This window comes from Arvicanthis niloticus, chromosome 9 (genome assembly GCF_011762505.2).
Source record: "Arvicanthis niloticus isolate mArvNil1 chromosome 9, mArvNil1.pat.X, whole genome shotgun sequence".
Classification (NCBI taxonomy): Eukaryota; Metazoa; Chordata; class Mammalia; order Rodentia; family Muridae; genus Arvicanthis; species Arvicanthis niloticus.
This window is the reverse complement of record NC_047666.1, coordinates 52,188,222-52,211,150: the sequence shown is the minus strand read 5'-3', so window position 1 is coordinate 52,211,150 and position 22,929 is coordinate 52,188,222. Positions and strand designations below refer to the sequence as shown.

At 48.5% G+C, this 22,929-nt stretch overlaps 1 protein-coding gene across 9 annotated transcripts in view; it reads left to right on the top strand.

Annotated features, from left to right (window-relative positions):
- Window positions 1-22,929, top strand: part of Atp2b2 (ATPase plasma membrane Ca2+ transporting 2) — a 305,270-nt gene that overhangs the window by 59,030 nt on the left and 223,311 nt on the right. For all 9 annotated transcript variants that reach the window (XM_034511427.2, XM_076940283.1, XM_076940278.1 and 6 more), the window contains exon 2: window positions 7,391-7,436. The gene's annotated coding sequence lies outside the window, so the exon portion shown is untranslated. The remainder of the gene's footprint in view (window positions 1-7,390; window positions 7,437-22,929) is intronic.

The window sequence follows — 22,929 nt, the reverse complement described above, 5'->3', positions numbered from 1 at the left end:
GGTTGTCACAAAAGTGAAGCTTCACCTTTTGGAACCTACAAGACTTGGAGTAACAGTTAGCACACACAGCCAGCAAGGGTTGGAGCCGAACTAGAATCCAGACCTGACTGACCCAGAGCCTGGGCTCCAGGCTCCTCCCTGCTGCCTCTGCCTTGTGCTGTCATTCTGTCTGTCAACTCCACTCTGCTGTATACAGTAAGGAAACGCTGCAGCTAGGGTACAAGCATCTGCCTTCATTGCTCTCCCTGCCTCTTGTCTTTTATAGGAGCTGGCTCCAAAAGCAGAGCCAGCTGGACCCCAAGCTGGGCTGTCTCTAGGGCCTTTGCACAGCCCTACAAAAGGGGCTCTCTGCACAGAGCAGCCAGTCTTCTGGTCCAGCATAATTGCCAGGGTAGGCTTGGCATCTCTCAACCACACAACACTGAGACGGTGACATTTATTTGACCCATTCCCCTTTATTAGGCATGGGGAAAGTAAGGCCCATCACTAGATGAGAGAATGGATATCAAAAGGAAACACCAAGGCTTTGGGCTCTTAGGCTACAGTATCCATCCTGGTCTCATGGCTCCCCAGTGCATGGTGTAGAGGAAAATACTGTGTCTGTCTGTCTGCCATGGGATCAGAAATGTCACCACAAATTCTCTGGTCTCAGAGAACTTCCTCCTAGTTCTATACAGAATGGAAACATTGGTGGATAGGTGAAGTGAGGCAGGTGGTCTTAAGTGACCAGAGATGTGGTTGCTTATTCATAGATCCACTCATCCATCCATCATCTGTCCATCCCCTTTGATCTCCACCTGTGTCTCCAGCTACCATCCATCCTTCTAGTTTAATCTTTCATCTATCACCTGTGGATCCTCCCATCTACTCATCTATCCATTATTTGTTCATCTCTCCATCCACTCACCCATTCATCCACTTGTCCATTTATTCATCCATCCTTCCATTCACTTTTCCATCCATCCACTCATTCACCCACCACTCATTCATTCATTCATCCACCCATATGTCCATCTGCTCATTCATTCATTCATCCATCCATTATCCATCCATCCTCCCATCTACCCATCCACCCACCTATTCACTCATTCATTCATTCATTCATTCATATACTCATCCATCTATTCATCCACTCATCTATCTCTTTTACTGACCTTATATCTCTCCACTCATCCATCTATCCACTCACCTGCCCCTTTTCTCTCCATCGTATATTTGTCTTCCATCCAAGTGTTCAGTCATGCCCTTTTGTGGTTGTCGCTGAGTGCTGACTCCATGACCGGCTTCCTGGGAGATGAACAGGCTTATTTTCAGCCTCCTTGGAGCTTGCAGGACCCTGGTGGCACAGGACCAAAAGCCTGCATTTCCTCTGTGCTGAGGGGTTGCACTGACAGAGGGCCCTGCTCTTGGCCTCACAAAGAGACAAGCAAACATGAAGGGTGCAGTCACCATCCCCGAGGGCTTTGTCCCAGCTCTTGCTGTGGACACTGCTGCTGTGTCTGCCAAGGGTTCTGACACCAGCATGGGCATTTAGTGTACCTGTGTGAGCTGTGGCAGATTCCTGGAGCCCAGTCTTTGCACCCATCCCTCTATAGCTGCCAATCAGAGTGCCTATACTGAAACTCCTGCCTGGGTTTATTCAGATAAGCTTAGCTCATTGTTGTCTTTGTCACTGTTGCCAAAATAATTTTATTTTAGAATGAACTTTCATTGCTTCTATAAATGGACAAAGTAGCAATCATAAATAGAAAATAGCAATTAAGAAATTTGAAGAGGGGCCTTTAATCCCAGAGTTTGGGAGGTGGAGGCAGGAGGATCGAGAGTTAAAGATTACTCTGCTACAAAGTGGGTTAGAGGCCTTGACTGAAAAACAAATGATTGCAGAAGGCTTAAATTCTGGGTTAACAGTGCTACCTGTATGTTTAGGCTGCACTCTCTACTTCAGAGTTCTCTCCAAGGAGCTGGCAAGAGGACCCACTTGAACTAACACATTCTTTCTACATTCCTGCAGTGAACCACCTGTCACTAGGTGACAGTGGAGATGGGTCACCACTGAAGGTCCCTGGGTGGCATGGGCCACTCCTAGGGGGAGCCCTTAGCAACACCCTAACCACTGTCTTCAGACCTCTATAGATACCCTTGAGCTGGCCCCTCTGAGACTCCAGGAGCCTGAGGTTAGGAAGTGGAATGGATTCTGTAACCCAACCTGGTGGGTGTGCATCAGGCCCTGACCTCTGAGGAAAACCAATACAGAAAGCGGAACCCAAGCCTTGAGGGTGTCAGGTGTAGTAGCCCTTTCTCCCAAAGACCTTGACCCTGGCCATGATAACCCTAGTCCCCAAAGTTCATGAGAGTATCAGGCCCCCAGATTTGGCCTTCTGAATGCCTCGCAGTGTGGCTGACTCTAAACAGAGAGTGGCGTCTTGCTCAGCCCTGCCACTGCCCAGTGACCCATGCAGACCCTTCCTCCTCTGATAACACATGTCTGAAAAACCAGCAGCCCCAGGTCTGGGCTGGGCTGGGCTCCAGCACCCCAGAATGTCCCTTCACCCTCTTCTGGAGCAGTAAAGCTAGTATCAATTGTTCCTTATCTGAAAAAAAAAAAAAAAAAAAAAAAAAAAAAAGTCCCGTGACGCACTCAGATTTCAAAAGGGTATTTGGGGTCTGAGAGCTGCCACTCACGAGCTCTGTTCAGACACAAAGAGGCCCACTTTCTCCTGTGGCCTTGGCTCCTGCCAGGTGCCAGCCATGAGGAAGATTGTCCCTACCCAGTCCCTACCACGATTAGAACAAACCAGCTAGGGAAGGTGGGGCACATGGGTAGAGGCTAACAGTTACAGCATGGTACATACATATGTCAGTTCATTCTCTGTCTGTCCATCTGGTCAGGGCTGATGTCTGACATTCGAGGCCAGGGGAACCCTGTGAGTTACCTAGAGCTCAGCGCTCGCCATGGCCCTAGACACACACTGTAATCATGTTGAAGAAGTGCCCGCCTCACCCCCAGCAGTTCCTCCTCAGGAGCATTGCTCTGTATAGAAAATATATGTGCTAGTGCAATGCAAAGATTTGGAGGAATGGAGAGAGAGGGAGCCGGGAGGGGAAATCCACACATCTTGGCCAAAAATGAAACAGGAACATTGTGAAGAGGTTACCCAGAGAGGGTGAAATTCCACACCCCAGATTCTTATTGGCAGAGTGGGCAAGGTGCCTGAAACATCAGTGGAGCCGTCTCTCCTCAGAGCGCATCCTGAGGAATGCTAGATGACTCCAGAAGAGATCCTGAGATCAATAGGGATGGGAAAGGCTGAGCCAGGCTAAGCAAAGCTGGTATCCATCAGCCAGGGCTTGTCTCTTGTAAAGTTAACAAAGGGGCTCAGGCACCCAGCATCAGACAATCCTTTGGAAACTTCCACTTGTGGTGTCAGACTTAGAGAGTGCTAAAGATTAGTACCTCTCAAAGCTCATTCTGGCAGCTTGAATGTACCCCAGACTCCAGCTCACAAACAGGAATACGCAAGCCAGAGGCAGGGTACCATTTTCCCAGAATCCTAACAGAATCAGAGGGCAGCCCTGAGATGAGAACCCAGGGATCTTAGAAACAGTCTGTTGGGGGTATACAGGTTGGGTCTTGGGTGCTACTAGCATGTGAAGAAATGGGACTCACATGGGCTGAAGCAACCCTGAAGGAGGTAATAATCCAGCTGAAGATCCAGTAGGCATGAGCCAATGCCCCATGATTTGATGGACCTTCTAGAAGAAAGCCAGGTGCATGCTGGAACCTCATTGCTTCTCTGTCTGCCCAGAGAGGACCTCAGGATTCCACCAAGATTGGTCCCTGTAGACTTGTAGGGGGCGTATCCCCAGACCCCCTCTTCAGGAAGCTTCCTGATTGGTAGCACACAGCTTTTCTACCTCACTGACCCAGGAATCCAAGGTGGTTATACTTCAGTGGTTTTGTCTTTACCCTACTCTTCCCTGCAGGCTTTTTGTTTTGCCCCTGTGAGATCCCCTCTAGTTGCTGCAGAAACCTCACGACCAGGTCATCAATGCCTTCCATGCAGCCTCTGGTCTGCCAGTGCACCAGATTTTGTAGCACCATCTCTGCCCCAGTACATGGAGGAGAAACCTATGGCTGGAGAGAAGAAGCTCACTTAGGAACAAGGCCAGTAAAGGAAGGATGATGCCAGGCTCCCAGCCTTGTCCTGTTCTCTCTTCCTGCTCACTTGTGATGTTGGTCCTCCTGCATTCTGGCTGATATCCCAGGGGCCCTGCTTTTCCACAGCACTGACTCAGCTGGGTCAAGGCTGGGGTCAAGGCCTGAGCTGCAACTGTGCTCCAAGGCTGCTGTCCCCCCCCCCCAAGCTGGTTGACTGTAAGAGGATCAGGCTGACTGGGGTTCACCTGCAGTTCAGAAGGACATACGGTATGAGCTGACTGACAGTTGTGACAACCTCTGGCTTTATTCCTACTACCCCATGCTGGGACCTGACTCCTCAGGTCATTCCTTGGGTCATTCCAGAATCTTCTATGCTAGAAGGAGGGGGAGTAGCTCCCCTCCCAGCCTTTGTCATTATTCATAGACAGAAAAATGTGGTTACAGGTTTGTAGCCATGGTCAGCAAGGACAAAACCTTAGCTGAGATGACACCCAAGAACTGCCCTCCTGGGCCAAGGGACGGGGTCTTCTTTCTTTCATAATGAAAAATTCACCAGCCAAGGTGGATAACTCATCAATCTTTCATCCTGGTCCTTGCTGGGGGGAGATGGGGCACCACAGAGATTGGAACTGGCTGCCTACAGCCTGGAGACAACACTCTTATCCCCATGAGCTCAGGACCTTGGGTGGAAATAAAGCCAGTGGGGCTTCCCAGAAAAGGTACTAGGCAGGACAAGTTGCCAGTTCCATGCTTTCTGCAGGCTAGAGGAGTGGGTCAAAAAGGGAACATGTGGGTAGAATATTACTCAGCCATAAAAAAGAGAGGGCATCCCATCACTGATGGTGAAGTGGACACGACAGGAGAACGTTAGCTTGAGTGAAATAAATCATACACAGAGAGACAATTACTGTTTGTTCTTAGCTCTTAAAAGTTGATCCAGCAGAATAGAATGGGATAGTAGTTACCAGAGCCTAGGGAGGGTAGGGGAAGGAGACAAGATCTTGATGGGCACAGGGTACCAGGGGGTAGGAGCATCTCCCAACAACTAGAGAGCTAGCTGACTGACAACCACATGGTGTGCATCTTGTTATAACTAGCAGAGAAGATGGCGAATGTTCTTAAGACAGAAATGATGAATGCCTAGGCTGATGGGCATGGCAGTGACCCCATCAGATCAGCATCCATGGTATTCATGTATTGGAGCCATCACACTGTACCCCATGAATCTCTGTAAACAGCAAGTGTCAAGATTTGTGATGCTTCTGTATAGCACTTCCGTGTGTGGATCTCAGCTGGGCACCACATGGAAGGACCCCTCCTGCCACCACCAGTTGCCTGCTAACTATGCTGTGCCTCTGTTGCTGCAGGGCTAGCCTGCCCTATCTACTTATGCTCCACAGCTTGGCTGGAACTCCCCACTCTATGTTATGAGATCAGCAGTATCTGCCTGAGGCTCAGCCTAGCAGTTGAGGGGCAGCTCTGCTGGGGTAATGGCTTTGGAGCAATGAAAGTCAGCCATCCCCGCCCCCTGTGGCCGCAGACAGCAGGGAGGGACAGCCTGCAGGTAAATATACCCTTGGTTCTGCCATTTCTGGCCACTGCGATCCTTGCCCTTGTCCTCAGTTTCCCCAGCTGTGAAAGTCACGTGCTTGGGAAACACTAGGCTTTCCTCTAGTGTTGGGTTCTAGAGGCAGGTGGTCACTGGTTGTCTACTCATCTTTTGCTCAGAAGATGTCTAAGGAGGATGTTTGGATTGCTTGCTCTGGCCTGTGACCGTCCTACCCACCAGAGGCCTTATGTTTCTGTGACTCTGCAGTTAGTTCTCTGTGAATTCAGGCCCAGGTTGCTTTCCCAGGAGAGGGACAGCCTGGCTTGAATCTGAAAAAAAGCAAGAAGGGGTGTCATGGCAGAGAACAGGCAGTGAGGTAGCAAGGAAGACTGAAGGGCAGATTCTGGGTGGGGGGAGAAGTAAAGAACAGATCTGATGATGCAGGCTGAGGCCACCAAGTAGAGCCAAGAGGGTCAAAGTGCCTAGCGCTGATACATAGCTTCAGGGACTGTAGGGTCTGGTGACTCCATGCTTGTGCATGGTGTGGAGAGAGTAGGTTCTGTGTGGAGTGACAATGCAGGGGAACAGGGGCACAAGGCCAGATGTCTGGTATTTGCCCATCAGGATCTGCTCTGTGCCCTCCCTCAGCCTTGTCATGTGCCCAGAAGTATCCTGGGCTGGCTGCTTTACAGATTCTGGTTCTGTTCATCTTCCTGCTAGGTCTGGCTGATGGAAAGTTCTTAAAACATTACAGTAATGGTGTGGGTGGAGAGACACTAAAGTCTATAGTCTACTCTTCTCGAGATCACCTGGGACCTCATGCTTGTATGACAACAGGTGTCCTTACTACCTTCTCTGAGCCTCAGTGTGGAACCCTCCTTCCACCCTCATCCAAACCAGCACCACCAGAAAAGGAATCCCCAACCGGTGCTGCTGAGTGGCTTCCTGCCTCCATTTGTAACAACAGCTCCTCTACTTAGCCCTCCCTAGATTGACATGGTGGCCCCAGGATCCTGATTGGCTCAGTCCCTCAGCCCTCGCAGTAGGCTGCATGCATCAGGTCACTGGCCCTTCCCACCCTTTACCTCCCAAGGAACAGGTCCAGCCCTCTCCATCCTGAAATCTGAGTTGCCAGATCTAGCTAGATTTATCTCCCCAACCACATGGTGAAAGGAGAGAGCCAACTCCCTCAAGTTGTCTTCTGACCTCTAATTGGGGATGGTGGCGCATGGGATCCCCATAACTATATCAATGCCCTGATTGATTATTTCCCAGCTTGACACAAGCTAGAGTTATCTGCAAAACGGAGCCTCGGTTGAGATTTGTGTCAGATTTGTATTTTATTGATTAATGATTTATATGGGTGTCCCAGCCCACTGTGGGTGGTGCCAGCCCTAGGCAGGGGAGCCAGGGCTGCATAAGCAGGCTGAGCAAGTCATGAGGGACAAGCCAGTCTGCAGCAACCCTCCATGGCTTCTGCTTCACTTCCTGCCTAGTTATGAGCTGAAATAAACCCTTTCCTCCCCAAGTTGCTTTTGGTCATGATGTTTTATACAGTAATAGAAGCCCCAACTAAGACAATCATACATTCATAAAATAACAATTTTTTAAATTTAAAATTAAATCTGAACTCCTGGCTGTCAAACTCCCTGATGTACTTTTCTGGTTTTGTCTTCCTGCAGGGTTTGCCACCCTCGGAGTGTGGACTGACAGCAGCCGAGGAGACCGGTGAGTGTGAGCGGCTTGCACCTGCGCACACATGCCAGTTCTGATGACAGTCTCAATTGGAAATTGCAAACCCTTGTGTGTGTAGCCTCGCCCCTGGATACCCTACTCCTCCCCCAACCCTGTGCAGAGAGAGGGAACCTGTAAAGGAGGTGTGGAAGCACTTTGGACTGATGTCCTGACTCTACAACTTGGCTGGAGTTCTGGGGGCCTAAGGCAGTGTCTCTCAAAGAACAATATGCATGTGTGGCCATCTTATCAGTCATTCACACTGCAATGTCTTTTCACTCTATCAGACTCATCTCATTGTCATCGTACTGAGGTCGGCACACCAAGGGGCTTTTCTAAAATAAGGGGGTGGGGCTCTGGAACTTGAGAAAGCAATGTACTGTGCATGGAACTTGTTCAACAAGGACTTGGGAGCCCACTGGCTCCTCTGAGCCAGCCCCCACCCCCTTTTTTGCCTCTGTCCTTTACAGAATGAGAACTCTGTGGGCTAGCCTGAGCCATTCACTTGGTGAAAGGTGTCTGAGGCTTTGTTTACTAGCAAAGGTTTAGAGACAGTGCGTGTGCCTGGAGGTGGCCTTGCAAGTGTGGCTGTTTCTCCCTTACCTGGGAGATGTGTGTGGAGCTGGCTCTCGTCCCAGAAGGAAGGGGTGGTAACTGGAGTGTGTTTGATAGAAGGACAGCCTTCCCCTGCTGCTAACTAGCGGGACCCAAATCGGTCTTCTGTGTCACACTCCATGGAAAATGGGAAGAAACCTAGAGACTTTCGTCCAATCACCATGGGGTAGCTTCTTAGACATGGCAGAATGGGCAAGGGTGGCTTCTGTGTGCTCTGATCCAGGTAATTGACACAGGTGAGGCTCCTGTCACTTTTCAAATGCCATCTGCACCAGTCTACACAGTGGGCTCTATTTGCCAGTAGAAATGGTCTGACTAGATTGACAGCAACAGGGGCCAGCTTTGGGAGCTGGGCTCTGTAGGTCTGGCAGGTTAGAGTTGGGGAGCTGGGCCACCTGCTCTGATTTGGTGGTCACCTGATCAGGTGATGATTGCTCTCTGGGCACTGAAAGGACCTGCTTTGGCATTTAGGTTTAGATCCAAGGACAAGGCATGCATCTAAGTAAGGGGAGTGGGATTTGCTGGCTTCTTTCCATGAGGGTGTGAAAATCTCTCATTAGATCAACCTAAGAACAAGGTGGGAGGAGACAGAGACACAGACCCAAGGTTAGGCTACAGCAAGGAGGAAGGATTGGACCCCAGGCCCACATATCATCACCCTCCCCAGAGATGGGAGCTAGAAAGTGCCTTCCAGCTTTACCCACTCCTCTCCAGGAGTAGACTGAGGGATGTTTTATTTCTTTCCTGCATTGTCTATGTGACACATCTAGTCAGTGCACCCTCCTCTGTCTGTCATAGCTATCCTCCACAATAGTGGAGTTAACGTAGCCATGAGTGTTTGTAACCCAGATGAGCAAATGACAGGTGGGCACGGTGGCCATCACAAGTCCCCACTAGAGAGGTTGGGCTTCTCTGGCTCAATCTCTATAGACAGAGGCAGCCCCCCATTCTCCACCCTGCCATACCAGAGCCTTGTCATGCTTGTGAGTAAGAAGGCAAAACAGGCACCATGATGGTATGAGAGGCTCCTAGAGATGTTCTGCTCAGATCCTGGGGCTGAGACCAGAGATCAGTACACATGGATCCTGCCCTAGAGCGTTGTGGGTAAAGTGAGCCCACGGTCTTTCCAGCTAGCAGAGCCAAGTAGCAGACACCCAGACTGCTCACTTTTCATCTACAAAAGGCTCCCCACTCCACATCAGTAAAACAACCAGGTCACTCCTTCCTTTCTGTCCCATCAACTCTTGTCCTCTTCAGTCCCCTTCCAGGGGTTTTTACTTAAAAGGCACCTTCATTTCAGTCAGTGATTGGAAGCCCCTTTCTTGTGCTGATAGTGGATATGGATGATCCAAGTTTCTCGTCCTTTTCCCTTGTCACAGACACTAGGAAATAGTTATACCCTCACCCAGCAAAACACCATAATGACTAGAAAGCTTTAACAACGCTTCCTCTTTCAGAACGTCAGTAACCCCTAACTAGTAATCCCACTACCAGGAAGCCGCCCTCCCCCCCCCCCCAAGGAAGCTGCCTGAGATGTATACAAAGATGCATTCAGGAGGATGTTTATCAGGGCGTGTTTATATTAGTTAAAAATAGAAACAAGGTCATGCCCAAGTGGGGCAGATTGCAGCCACCTGCAGATATGGAAGATTCTGGAAGGCAGCCATTGAAAAACTGCTTGAGAAGAACCTTTAATAACATAGGGAACACCTTCATATTTCAGAGTTAAGGGGCAAGGCAGTTTGCCAAAATGATGTTTCTGTAAATATATGGGAAGAACACATAGACTAGAAAGAAGAGCCAAGGAGGAGAGAGGGAGGGAGGGAAGGAGGAGAGGAGGGGAGGGAAGGGGGAAGAACTGAGGAAAGCCATAGACAACTTTACAGGGAGGCTGGGGGCCTCGTTTCTTTTGTTGTGCTTCTCCACGGACCTTCAGTTTTCCATGGTGATTTGTTCAGTATGTATATTCACAGAACAGTTACAGTTCAGCCATGTATCAGCCCCGCCTATAGGAGTCAGTGGGCATTTTACAATCCGATGTATGAAATAAACAGTTAGGCTGATACTTGTTCTTCTAAAGTGTTTCTTTTCTTAAAACCATTTTTAAAAAGATGTGTTTATTTTTATTTCATGTATATGAGTGTTTTGCCTTCCTACATATGTGTACCATGTGTGTGCAATGCCCACAGACAGCACAAGAGGGCATCAGGTACCCTGAAGCTGGAGTTACAGACAGTTGAGAGCTGCTATGTGGGTGATGGGAACCCAGCTCAGGTCCTCCTGAAGAGCAGGAGGTTAAGTGCTCTTAAGCACTGAGAACTTCGTCCCTCCAGCTACCCATCCCAAAGCCGGTCCATTCCTGTGGTCTCCATGCCACTCCTGGAGCTGTGACTCTGAGGGCACTGGCCTGGAGAGGGTGAATCTGCAGGGCTCTTCCAGGGAAGGTGCAGCCAGAACAGCAGGAGTTTATTTTCTTGTAATTCCAGAGTTTAGAGTCCAAGTTCAAGGTGTGGCAAGTTTGGTTTCCTCTGAAGACTCTGTACTGCTGCCCTCCCCAGGATCTTTCTTGGTGATATTGGTATCTTGCTTTCTTTTTGTAAGGGATGGGATCCTAAGGAATGGAATGAGGGTCTATACTCACCACCTCATTTTAATTCAGAACCCTCTGTCTCTCGGTGAGATGATTTACAGTGGGTTCTATCCTGACTGAGTCACCAGCCAATGGACATATTGATACTGAGAATTCACCAGCACACCCTGTCCACTGAGCATCCTAGTTTACAGCACAGCATACATACATGCTGCAGAGGATCATGGTTCCTGCACTGGTCTCAGACTGCTGTGACTAAGAACCCTGCCCAGCAGGACCAGAGACTGTGCCATCCCGGGTTAGCTCAGGAACAACTCCACGTTCAAAACCAGAAGCACAGTAAAGAGGGAAATCTAAGTTTTATCTTAGGTGAGAGACCTCCTACACCCAAGTGTTTTTTGGAGAGAAAAGATTTGGGGCTTCAATAGGTAAACCGAGGGGAAGCATTCAGTCTACAGCAGAGGTGGCCTGTCCTGGTGACTGTGGCCACTTATCTGATACAGCCACCCTGAGTTTGAAGCAAGGGCAGGAGGGAGGTGAGTGTGGATTGAGGGTCATTCCTTGTCCACTCTGAGATTCTTGTGAGGTATGACGGGGCCCCCAGCTAACTCTGAACCTTGCTGACCTCAATCTATCTAGCAAGACCAGAGGCAGCAATGTGATCAACTGCTCCTAACTAAGTCTATCATCAGAGGTGGACATCTGAGTACCATGTACACCACTCATCGTTACAAAATTCAGAAGTGCTTTGAGGTGAGAAGTATTGATATCAAAGACATTAAACATGTACAGTGGACTCATGTTTAAAAAACAAGACTTTAAAAGTAATTTTTCCATGTCAACCCCAAGGTGATTTTGATTTTTTAAAACCAATGGCAGAAAGAAGGAACGGGCCAGTTGTATTAGGCATTCTCCATCACTGTAACAAAATATCTAAGACTACGCTTTATAAAGGAAAATGGTATATACAAGCCATCCAGTTAATAGTGACCTTTTGATCCTGCAGTTAGAGTATCAGTGGCAGTTGATTGACTCCACCTCAGATCCCTCAGTGGCTTTCACAGGGGTGACCTGCGTGGTCCACTTCCGAAGCTTCAGAGTGTCACCTAGCCACAAAGCATTCTTTGCTTTAGCACAGATTGCTAGAAACTGCCCAGACCTTCTGTGATTCCTTCCACATCCGTCCAATAAATATTTTTTTAAAGTGTTTGGAAAGCAAAGTGTTGTGCTTACATGTTTATGAGTTACAGGTTGTTCATGAGTCATCTTTGCTAGCTACATCTGGGAAAGACATTTATTGGTCTAACCTTGACACACTGAGTCATATGGAAAGCATAGAGGTGATGAGGCAGATGGGGCCCCCATGGAGGTCCTCCAGGAGCAGGCTTGCTTCTCTCTCTCTCTCTCTCTCTCTCTCTCTCTCTCTCTCTCTCTCTCTCTCTCTCTCTCTCGGTGGGAACCACAGGTGTGTTTCAACAAGCAAGGCAATGTCTGCTACAGCTTTCTGATGCTGTCTGATCATAGTTTTAGCTTTTGGATTGGTAGAAGTTAATGGTCAGCTAAAAATATATTGTAAGATTTTGGAAGTCACTAGGTTGTAAGGTCAGACAGAAGTGTGAACAGCAAATGGCTATCAAAGGAAACTAAAACTAGCCCAAGGTAATTTGGCTCTGGTATAAACTTTTATTAATTAACTTATTTACTTTACATCCAGACCAAAGTTTCCCTTCCCTTCTCTCCTCCCAGTCCTTCTCCCTCACCTCACCTCCACCATCCACTCTTCCTCCCTTTTTCTTTAGAAAAGGGGAGGTCTCCCATGGATATCAATCAGCCTTGGCATATCAAGTTGCAGTAGAACTAGGCACACATATCTCCTATTGAGGCTAGACAAGGCAGCTCCGTTAGAGGGTAGGGATCCAGAGACAGGCAGTGTAGTCAGAGACAGCCCCTCTTCCCACTGTTAGCAGTCCCACACAAAGATCAAGCTACACAGCTGTTACATATGTGCAGAGGGTCAAGGTCTGTCCCGTGCATGCCCTCCAGTTGGTGGTTTAGTCTCTGTGAGCTCCTGTGGGCCCAGGTTAGTTGATTCTGTAGGTTTTCTTGTGGTGCCCTTGACCCCGCTCCTACAATCCTCCCCCCATTCACAGAATTCCAAGCTCCACTTACTGTTTGGCTGTGTATCTCTGCATCTGTTTTCATCAGTTGCTGCATGAAGCTTCTCTGATGACTATTGGAGGGATATAGAACCCATGTGTCAGATGCCAGGAACCATCCTAACAAAGGCCTTCATGAACGGGTGTCGGGTCAAAGGACGAGGAAGGGCAGGGGTGAAAGAAAAGGGAAAATGAACTGTTTTATATGAGGTAGTCAGGTGAGTTTCCTTGCCTTTGGACCCAGAATGAAGCATCAAGAGGTCCCAGAAAAACACTTAGGCAAAGGAAACCCCATGGCAGGCTGAAGCAAGGGTTGTCTAGAAACTTTGGAAGCCAGAATGCTGAAGGGACAGATTGGGGAGGAGCAGTTGGAAGTGAGACTTGAGAGATAGGTTAGAAAAAATCAGGTTGGCTACAAGGGGTTCTGGGGAAGACATCCACTCCAGAGTTGTCTGTAGGTCCATGGCTGAAGCAGGGGACCAGGATAAGGGGTGTTTCTGACAAACGCAGGAGGAATGGTGGTGTCAGGACCAGGGCAGTGGAGGTAGAAGCAGCCATGTTTCAAGCATCTGGGGAGGTTGAGCTGATGAGGCATGCTATGGTCCTTGATGAGAGAGAAGAGGGAACTGGGAGGACAAGGGTGACTTAGGGTACTCTGATACCAGCTGATATCCTGTACTTACATTCTAGAACTTTCCATTAGGAGCTAATGTTGATTCCCCAAGTTCAAGGTTCATTAAGTCCTCAGTAAGACTGCCTTCACTTAGAATCCCTAGGCTACTGCACTTAAGATAAATTTGGGGTCCCATACCCTTTTGGCAAGATAATTTGGTGGAACATCTCACAGAACACAGGGAAGGGTCCTCATACTGTAGTGTAGTTATCTAAGACAAGTTAGGCTACTCGGGTGCTAAGCTCCACACAGGATGAGGTCTAAGTGAGTGCTGAAGGCATGGCCCATGCCTGAGTCGGGTAACATCCTGGGACATGAGTGTGCTCTGTAGCCAGAACCATGCTGCATCTTCTAGTCTTGAGTTTATATTACGGTGTCACAAACCACAAGCCCTGAGATGGAACTCCATCCCCAGCCCTCCCTGTGAGGCTGGCAGCTCTAAACTCAGACCTGCCGCCCGCACGTGTCTGTCTGTACTCAGTTCCTGTCATAAGTCTCACGCCTGTCAGCATAAGGCCACCTATTTTCTATGAGGCTTGTGACAGCAAGGACATTCTTTTTTTATTTGATATTTTATTTATTTACATTTCAGATGCCTTCTCCATTCCCCATTCACCCACCCATTAATCCCCTATCCCATCCCTCCTCCTCCTTTTTTGCCATTATACTGTTTAAATTACATGCAAGTATTAAGGTCAGTTCTAGGTTGAGGAACTAGCAGTACAATCGATGCAAATAGTCCAGGAACAAGGAAGACAATAAAACCAGATAATCAAAGAACATACATGACAATAAACAGAGTCCCATGATCACTCCTGTGGTCATGATTTCTAAGGGCTTATCAGGATGATCAGAATATCTGAGCATACTTCCCTGTCCTAGCCCAAAGTCATTTTCATGGCTGAAGCCTACTTCTTTGTTCTAGCTTAAGATTTAGATTTCTGCTTATAATTACTTCTTTGTTCTAGCCTAAGATTTAGATTCCTGCCTGAAATTTCTTCTTTGCTCTAGCCTAAGATTTAGATTTCTGCCTGATATTATTTCTTTGCTCCAGCCCAATGTCAGATTCCTGCCTGCAGTCCATTTCCTTGTCCTTGACCTATGTCAGATTCCTTCCAAGCAGCCCATTTCCTTGTCCTTGGCCAATGACAGATTCCTGCCAGGCAGCCCCAAAAGCTCCCCACATCTCCTCCTTTTTATTGCATAAACCAGACTGAGCCCATCTTAGGTCATTCTGACAAGAAAACTTTCCTTACCTGTCGTGGAATGTGCATTATCAGAAGCAATGCACTTCTGTCTTAGGTTGGTAAGGCTCTGCATAATCTTACCCATCCTAGGCTTGCCAGCCTGTTAAATTAATAACTCTATCGGGGGGGGGGGGGGTCCATTATCAGTTTCAAGTCATGTACTTTGCCTGCCAGCCTGTTGATGTAGTCAGAGACAAGCTTTAACACAATGGGCAGCAATAAAAGTATTCCCAAGACAAGAAGGGCTAGCCTGATCAAGATATGTATGCCATTCCTGAGGTTTGACTAAAATGGAAATACTCAGGCCATGGATAATTTTATAGGCATTATCTACAGCATCAAAGCTCAACAGAACAGCATTTTTTAAATTCATAATCTCACTATGCAAAGTTAACATACCCAGAGAGGTGTTAGGATTATGCCAAATATCCTACAGGTGTCTTTAACCTTTTTCTAATTATAATGACAATCATTGTAAATTTTAGAAGTAATACTACTTTAATGATATTAATCATGACACTTGTGATGGCTCCTAACTCTTGAACCCTGAACCTCCTTCGGATAATTTGAATGGGTTATAGAGCATCATCCATTGTTCCAGATACCTATATAAATCCTTTTGTATACTCAGTACACTAGTAACATTTTTTTGCTAGATGGTTAACAAAAATAGTTGTCTTAACTCCTTGTGTGAGTGCTATTGCAGAAGCAGTGGTGCTAGCAATTAATGGAATTAAAGCTGTTATACCAGCAATAATCAAGCCTGCTACCCTCTTGCTTCTGCTTAAAGCCTAACTCACTTCTTCTAGCAGTTTCAAGCTTTTTTTCAGAGAATCAAAGTTTTCTAATACTCAGGCAGTGAGACAAAAGCTGGTTGATAGACCTCCATAACAGACATGCCAGGTTTCAACACACTAACACAACTGGAAATTATACAGTCAATGCAACTTACAATAAATACTGTAGAAGAGACAATTAAAAGAGCCTTAAAACATGAACTAACCCTTGCTTGAAATCCAGATCCTGTCCTGACTTTATCTCTTGCTATCATAACACAGTGAACTACAGCTAACTTCCAAATATGTCTCTAAAAATGTCCAGATCCAACCTTCTAAATGTAGACTGTTATTTCCAATATTGGATTGATTTCTAGACCTGTACATGATTGAGTCCTAATAGCTGGTCACCTTTAAGAAAAATATAAGAGACATTATAATTTCTCTTTTTGATTCTCTGTCCCACAAGGTCTAAAAACTTGAGGCAAGGCAGCTTGTCCTATCTGGGTTATAGACAAGCAAAGGTGGGTCAGGAACATATGTCCAATACAGCTCCCCAGTCACCCTTGTCAGGATACACAGCAAGCTCACAGGTAGGCATCATTCTTTATCTCAGCAACAGCTTGTCTCACCAATCTTTTTAAAGTTTCATGGGCCTCTTCCACAATACCTTGTCCTTAGCAAGATCATTCTTATCACTTCAAAATTTCAGGACCTTAAGGGACAGAGACAAGTTTGTTTCCTTTCTAGGTGGCAGTGTTGAAGGCATGGAGCATTCCTGAAGAGCCACAGAAGCCTTGCAAGGGAGGGTCTGAGTTTGGCAGGGGAAAGTAGAGGGACTGGTCAGGGACATGGGAGCTTCTGGACTTTGGTGACACATTACATACACGAGTGAGAGAGCAGGTGGATGGAGGAATTTAAGCTGAGGGAGAAACAGAGCATACATTAAACACACCCTGGATGCCATTCCTCTGGGAGTAAATATGGCTGAGGAGAGAAAAAAGCAGGCTCCCATGCCTGGGGTGCCTAACAGCGAGTGATCGTGGGGAAACTGGCAGCTGGAGAAATCTTCAACCAAGCACTACATGGAAGGCCCAAGCTGTGGCTGCTGGACATGGCCAGATGGGGCCACAGAAACCTTGAACTGAGAAGCTTTGGAAGAGAAGAAGGGACTGAGGTGAGAATGGTTGGTGAAGAAGAGACAGAAAATAGGGACCCAGTGGGACTGTGTTCTCAGGAGGTTCAGGTGGGTGCTATTATGGCCAGTCTGGTGGCTACAGAGAGTGGCCCTACTGGTAATGGGTGCCAAGTCCTGAGCTATGGGTTGAATGTCTCCTGGAAGGATACACAGCCAGTTAGGCCAAAACACAGACATGATCTGGCTAGGCTACAAGGTCCCCATGTCACCAAGTTCACAAGGGGGAGGGAGATCAGCCCAAGGTTTCTCCTAGCAGACCCTATTTATTTCTTTTCCAAATATTTTCCTATTCCATGAAAGCACAGAAGGATGAGTGGAGGGTGGAAGGAAGAAGTATTCTAGTTTGCTTTATGTTGCTGTGACACAACACTCTGACCAAGAGCAATTTAGGGAAGAAAGGTTTATTTGACTTCCAATTCCAGGTCATAGTTTATCATTCAGGGAAGTCAGGGCAGGAAGTCAAGCAGGAACATGAAGGTAAAGCCATGGAGAAATGATCATTGTTGGCTTGCTCGCTGGCTCATGCTCTACTTTCTTGTGTAGCTCAGGACCCCCTGCCTAGAGAATGGTACCACCCACAGTGGGCTGGGCCCACCTATGCTTTGATTGCCAATTAGAATCAAAACAATCCCCTAAACACATACCCATCAGCCAGTCTAGGCCATATCCCAGTTGAAATTCTTCTCTTCCCTGACTCTAGGCTATGTCAAGTTGACAGTTAAAGCTAACTAGGGCAGAGACTGAGAGAAGAAAGAAGAAAAATATTAGAGGAGGCATTAGATCCAGGGCAATGGAGATTTGGGAGAATAGAAGCTAGCCTATCATTAGGGAACCTGTTAAGAATTCCAGCTCCACAAAATGTTCAGAGGAAGCAAGGCCCGGGGCATTCTAGATGGGGAGCATATCAAACCAGTTGCTATACCTGGAAGTCCATGACCAACTGTTTCCCTCTCCTTACACAGTGAATGTGTAGTGCTTAGTCACAGATCAGGAGGCAGGCAATGTGGATGAGAAAATTCTAGAAGGACCAGGACACAATAAACAGCCTGCCACTTTTATGCCCACATGCTTTGAGGGGTCCAAAATCTGTGCTGAGTCTGGCAATGCCTATGGGCTGCAAGTGGGGAGCCCAGCATTCAGGGTACATGCTTCCCGACTCTTGCTACCTTCACCTGACAGCTGTAGGGGCAGTTCTTCAAAAGCCGGGGCCATGCAGAAAGAGGAAATTAGATCTGGGTGTCCCGAGCAAAACGTGCCTGCATCACTTTAGGAATCCTTTGACCTCAAATACAGGAAAGGCCCCAAATGTCCTGGAAATACCCCCCAAATGAACCAGTGAATCTTCCACTTTGGAAGTGCCAGTGTCAGAACCTAAGGCTCAGGGAGCATGATTAACAAATGGTGTCCAATGCTGGAGTTGGGTGAGGGGAATGGATACACATACACACACACACACACACACACACACACACACACACACACACACACACACGTACACAGTACATGTGTTTCCATTACTGTAAATGTGTAAGAGTCCCAGGAAGAAAGGTGGGTGTGGAAAGACTTGAGTTAGAGTAGCTGACTGAGGTCCCAATTTTTCAAGAACTGTGGCAAACCCAGTGATGGACACTTGGACAATTAGGTGACATCAGAGGTGGTCCATTGTGGTGGATGCTGAGACATCACAGGATGAGATCTTTTTGTGTCATGTCAAACAGCCTGTCATCTGCAAATCAGTGGAAGCTGCTAGAGTCCTCCAGCTTCTGAGAGCTACCCACCAAAAGACACTGAAGTCATAGTCAGGTGTGTCACCCCATAAGAGTGAGACCCATGCTCTTCTTGGTGGAGGGGCTGCCTTTGGGAGCTGGCCAGCTGCCACCACATCCCACACCCTCTAGAGGCACTTTGGCTGGTGATGATGTGCCATCTCTTTAGGACCTTTAATAGCTTTCTCGTCCCATGCACTTGGACATCTCCATGGCAGTCTGGCCATGGAGGCTGCAGGAGGCAGAACGGAGCTGGACTGATGGATGCAGGGAGGGAGGCGAGGCTCCTAGCTGCTGCTACAGCCGCAGTCCCAGGTGGGGGCAGCTGCGGGCTCTGCAGCAGCTCTGAGTGCCTCTGCCACCAGCAGCCAGAGCTCACAATTCCAGGCCCTGCAGACCCCTGGGCCGGAGCCCCAGTCGGGGGATTATCGACTGGCCTGGCAGAGCTCACCTGGGGCACACTGTGGAGGGTAAGTGAGCTATGCAGAGGCCCCCACAGGCTCTAAGGCTTCCTGAGAAATAGCTGATAAGGCTGTTGGTGTGGGGGCTCCTGCTGTTGGGGCTGAAGGGGGAAATAGTCTGTTCCTGGTGATTCTGCGAAGCAGCCTAGGACTTGGCTCTACCCAAACACAAGGTGCCTGAGTTCCAGGGAAGAAAGGTTGTTCTTGGCTTGAACCCAAAGCAAGGCCACTATAGGGCTTCCCTGAAAGTCCTGAGCTCCTTCCTTCATTCTTTGCCAGTTGTGTACTGAAGTGCTAAGACATGCCAGGCTTTTTGTAAACTATCAGGGGATTCAAGAAAGATTGGCACACAGCATGGACCCAGAGCATCCCCCTGGTTTTGCCAGGAGGATGGCTGCTTAAATAACTGTAGTACTGAGCATGAAGTGTAACAGACGAGGGTCTGCACAGAGGCTAGTTAGGCTTCAGAGTGCTAAAGATGTATAGAGAAGGGCCGTTTCAGTTGGGCCATGGAGGATGAGTAGGAGTTCATGAGACGAGAACAGGAGGAAGCCAAGACGTTGTGGGTGTGACATAAAAAAAAATACTTGGTCACACAGAATGTGACAGTGTTTGGAGACAGGCTAGGCAGACCTAATCAGGCTGTGGAATGACTGACAAGGCTGTGTCACAAAGGGTCTCAAATGCCAGATGTTTGGGCTCAATCCCAATAGCCACTCAGGCAGATTTTTACAGGGATGGGTTTGTATGCTTAGCCTGTGGGTCATAGAAACTGCTAAGGAGGGAAACCCGCAATTCCACCTTCATGAGGGATTGGGGTAGCAGGGTCAGGAGGTGAAGGGACAGGCGTCTCTGACCTGCTTGAGGATGACAAGGGTTAGTGGTGAGTGGAAGGGAAGCATCTGGGTTATCTCAGCGGACAGTGGGGCTCTGGTTGGTTAGGGGCTTCTCTAGAATGGTTGGAACCTTGGAGGAGAAACAGGTAGGGGTATGGAGGTTGGGAGGCTGGATCTGACCTTTAAAAAGCAGCATGTTGAAAACCCCCATGGTGCCTTATCCGCATGGGCTTCATGGCACGCCCCTGGGCTTGTTGAATCAATATAAGACTGTCACCTGCCTGCCTCCAGACCCCTGGTGCATCCCCATGTACTTGTCACACAGGTGGCATCCACCAGCCACAGTAAGATGGCACTCCACATCACACAGGCCGGGAGTTCCATCCTACCTTTTTACTCAGCATTCACTGTGGAAGTCAGGCCGTCATCCCCTGTTTTGTAGAAGAGGAAACTGAGGCTTGAAAAGTTGAAGAGTGGCAGAGACTAGATTTGAACCCAGGACTCCTCCATTAGAAACAGCAGTCAGTTCAATCTTGTTCAAAGTGCTCGTGGTATCCAGTTCTTGGAGGCACACTACCAAGCACCATTTATAAAGTGTTAGGGATCGACCCCAGGACTTCATGCATGCTAGGCCATCATTCTACAAATTGAGCTACATCCCTGCCCCCTATGACTTCATTACAGAAGAAAGATAGTAGGTCCAGAGAAGAGACTCTACTGTGGAGTGTCACTCAACAAGAGGGCAGAGATCCTGGTGGCTGTGGGGGGTCACTGAGGTAGGTCTCTGACCTTTGACCTTGAGGTAGGACACAAGGAGCTGCAGGGAGACAGGAAAAGAGAGCTGAGAGGTGGGAACAATGAAGATGAGTTCAGAGAGAAGGCATGGGGGGAAAGCAGTGTAGTGGGGTGGTACCTGCTGGGTTTGATCTGAGTCACCTCCCAGCTTTGCTGCCAACACCTAGGTGACATCATTGTCAACTAACAGAAGGTACCAGTCCCCCCACACCAAGTTCCAGAAACAGTTTTCCACCATGTTTGAAGACCTCCCATACTGGTTACCAGCTGGTTATTCATGGTTTTATGTTTGTGGTACTGAGGGTGAACCCAGGGCCTCATACATCATAACCAGGGCCTTACTGCTGAGCTGCACAGCCAACCCAGCCTGGTGGTTTTTGTTTTAATCAGTTTTCCATTTTATTTGATCCTACAAATTAAAAAAAAAAAAAAAAATCCCAAGTGCTGGTGTGTACTACCATGCCTGGCGTCTCTTGAACTCTTCGTGATACTTCTTGATACAGTGTAATATTGCTTATCACAAGTAGAAGCTACACAACAAAACCAAGGTTAAGGAGGAAAAGAGAATGCTGGCAGTCAGCTCCACCTGCTGCCAGCCCTGTTTCTGGCTTCCAGGGGAGGGCGAGTCAGTGTGGGAGGTTCTGGAGGCACCTGTCCCTGGAGCTCCTTCCCCTCAGAGATTCAGGCCTCACACATAATCTCAGGAAGGCCTGTACGTGCCATGGAGCAAGAACCATGTTGGAGGGTTTCATCCATGCAGTTACAGAGATATGAGCCCACCCCTAAGTCACCTCTCAGCACCCTCAGTGAACGAGCAGGCTGTGTAGGAAGCAAGGCCAGAAGTGGCCTTGTAAATCCACCAGCGGATGGAAGGAAGATAGCAGTGGGCAGGATCTAGAACAGGTATCTCAGGACCCAAGAATCGGGAACACCTCTGGTATGCCCTTTGTAAGAAGAACAGGAGGCAGATCCAGACCTTCCAGGGTAGCAGGAAAGAAGGGGTGTCAGAGGAGTCCTTCGCCCAGTTCCTCTTAGCCTCCCTGCAGGATCTGACCTCAGGTTAGCCTTGGGTACTTTATGGAGCAGAGCTTGGGCCTGGAATCCCTTTAATCCCATATTAATGAGTTCTGTGCCCATGAGCAGGCTTAGCCGGGGAGAAAAACTGCAGTTCCCTTCTCTCCAAGAGGAAGGTGTGGCTGGAGGGAGCTGGGGTGGGTCCTCTCACCTGGACCCTGCTCAACCTCCAGGGTCAGAGGACCACACAGATGTGAGCTTCCCTATTGTCCTGTGTGGGCTGTGCAGGCAGACAAAGTCTGCAGTGTCCCTCCTGCCTGTGAGGGGACCTTCCCACTGGGCTTTGCTAGATAAGTGGCCAGATTTATTCTGAATGGCAAAGTAGACATTTTATTGAGAGGATCTTGAGGACCTTCCGGTCCAGTGTCATTCTTAGCTAGGGACTCAGTGGCTTCCAGGGTAAAAGGAGGGTCTCACAGCAGGGGTGGGTCAGAGCTCTCAGGCCCCTGCCTCCACTAGGCTTCCTCTCAGAGATCTTGTTCAATGTGCAACCTTAGCATCAGAGCCTGGGCTGAACATCAATCAGCCTGGTAGGGAGGGGTATCCCAGTGCCACCCATGCCTGGTGCACAGTGGGTATGTGGTGCCCACAAAGAGACTTGTGCTGGTCGGTTCCCTACAGGGTTGGTACCTCTTCCTTCAGAGCATCTCTGAGTCTTTGCAGGACTGGAATCTGGAGGCATTGCTTGAGTTCAGGGTAGGGGTCTGAGATCCTTAGCTGCAGGGTGAGCTGCACTACTCTCTCCTGGGACTCCTTAGTTAGGCACACACCATCTCACCTAACTCTGCACCGCACGGCCACCCCAGCTCCTTATCCCCATTTCCTAGCACAGAGACACAGATGGGTTTTCCTGCAGGCCAGAGCTGTTGTGGCCAGGGCAGGAGGAAAGAGACAACATCAGGACTGTCTGATGGAGAACCCAATCTGCCCTGGACCTGGGAGTTGGAAACCAGAGGCTTGAGAATAAATCCACTGCGGGGCTATAAAGGGAGCCAGTTCCCACTGTGAAAGGGCCTTTTGTTTTTACCCCTGATCCGGAGGGCGTGCTTTGATTCCATTTTAATTGACTCTGCAGTGCTGGGGCTGAACATGCTGTCCTGGTCCTCTGACTTGAGGAGACTGAGGGACCCCGCAGAACATGAGATCACCCAGAGCCTGGGAAGTTATACCTGGGGGAGCAGGAGGGAGATGTTTCTTTTGACGTGTCCCTAACCCAGCAGAGACTCTGTAGGTACAATCCTAGGGAGGGCTTTTCTGCTTACTCCCAAGCCAGGCATCTGTAAAGCCCCCATGACCCTGG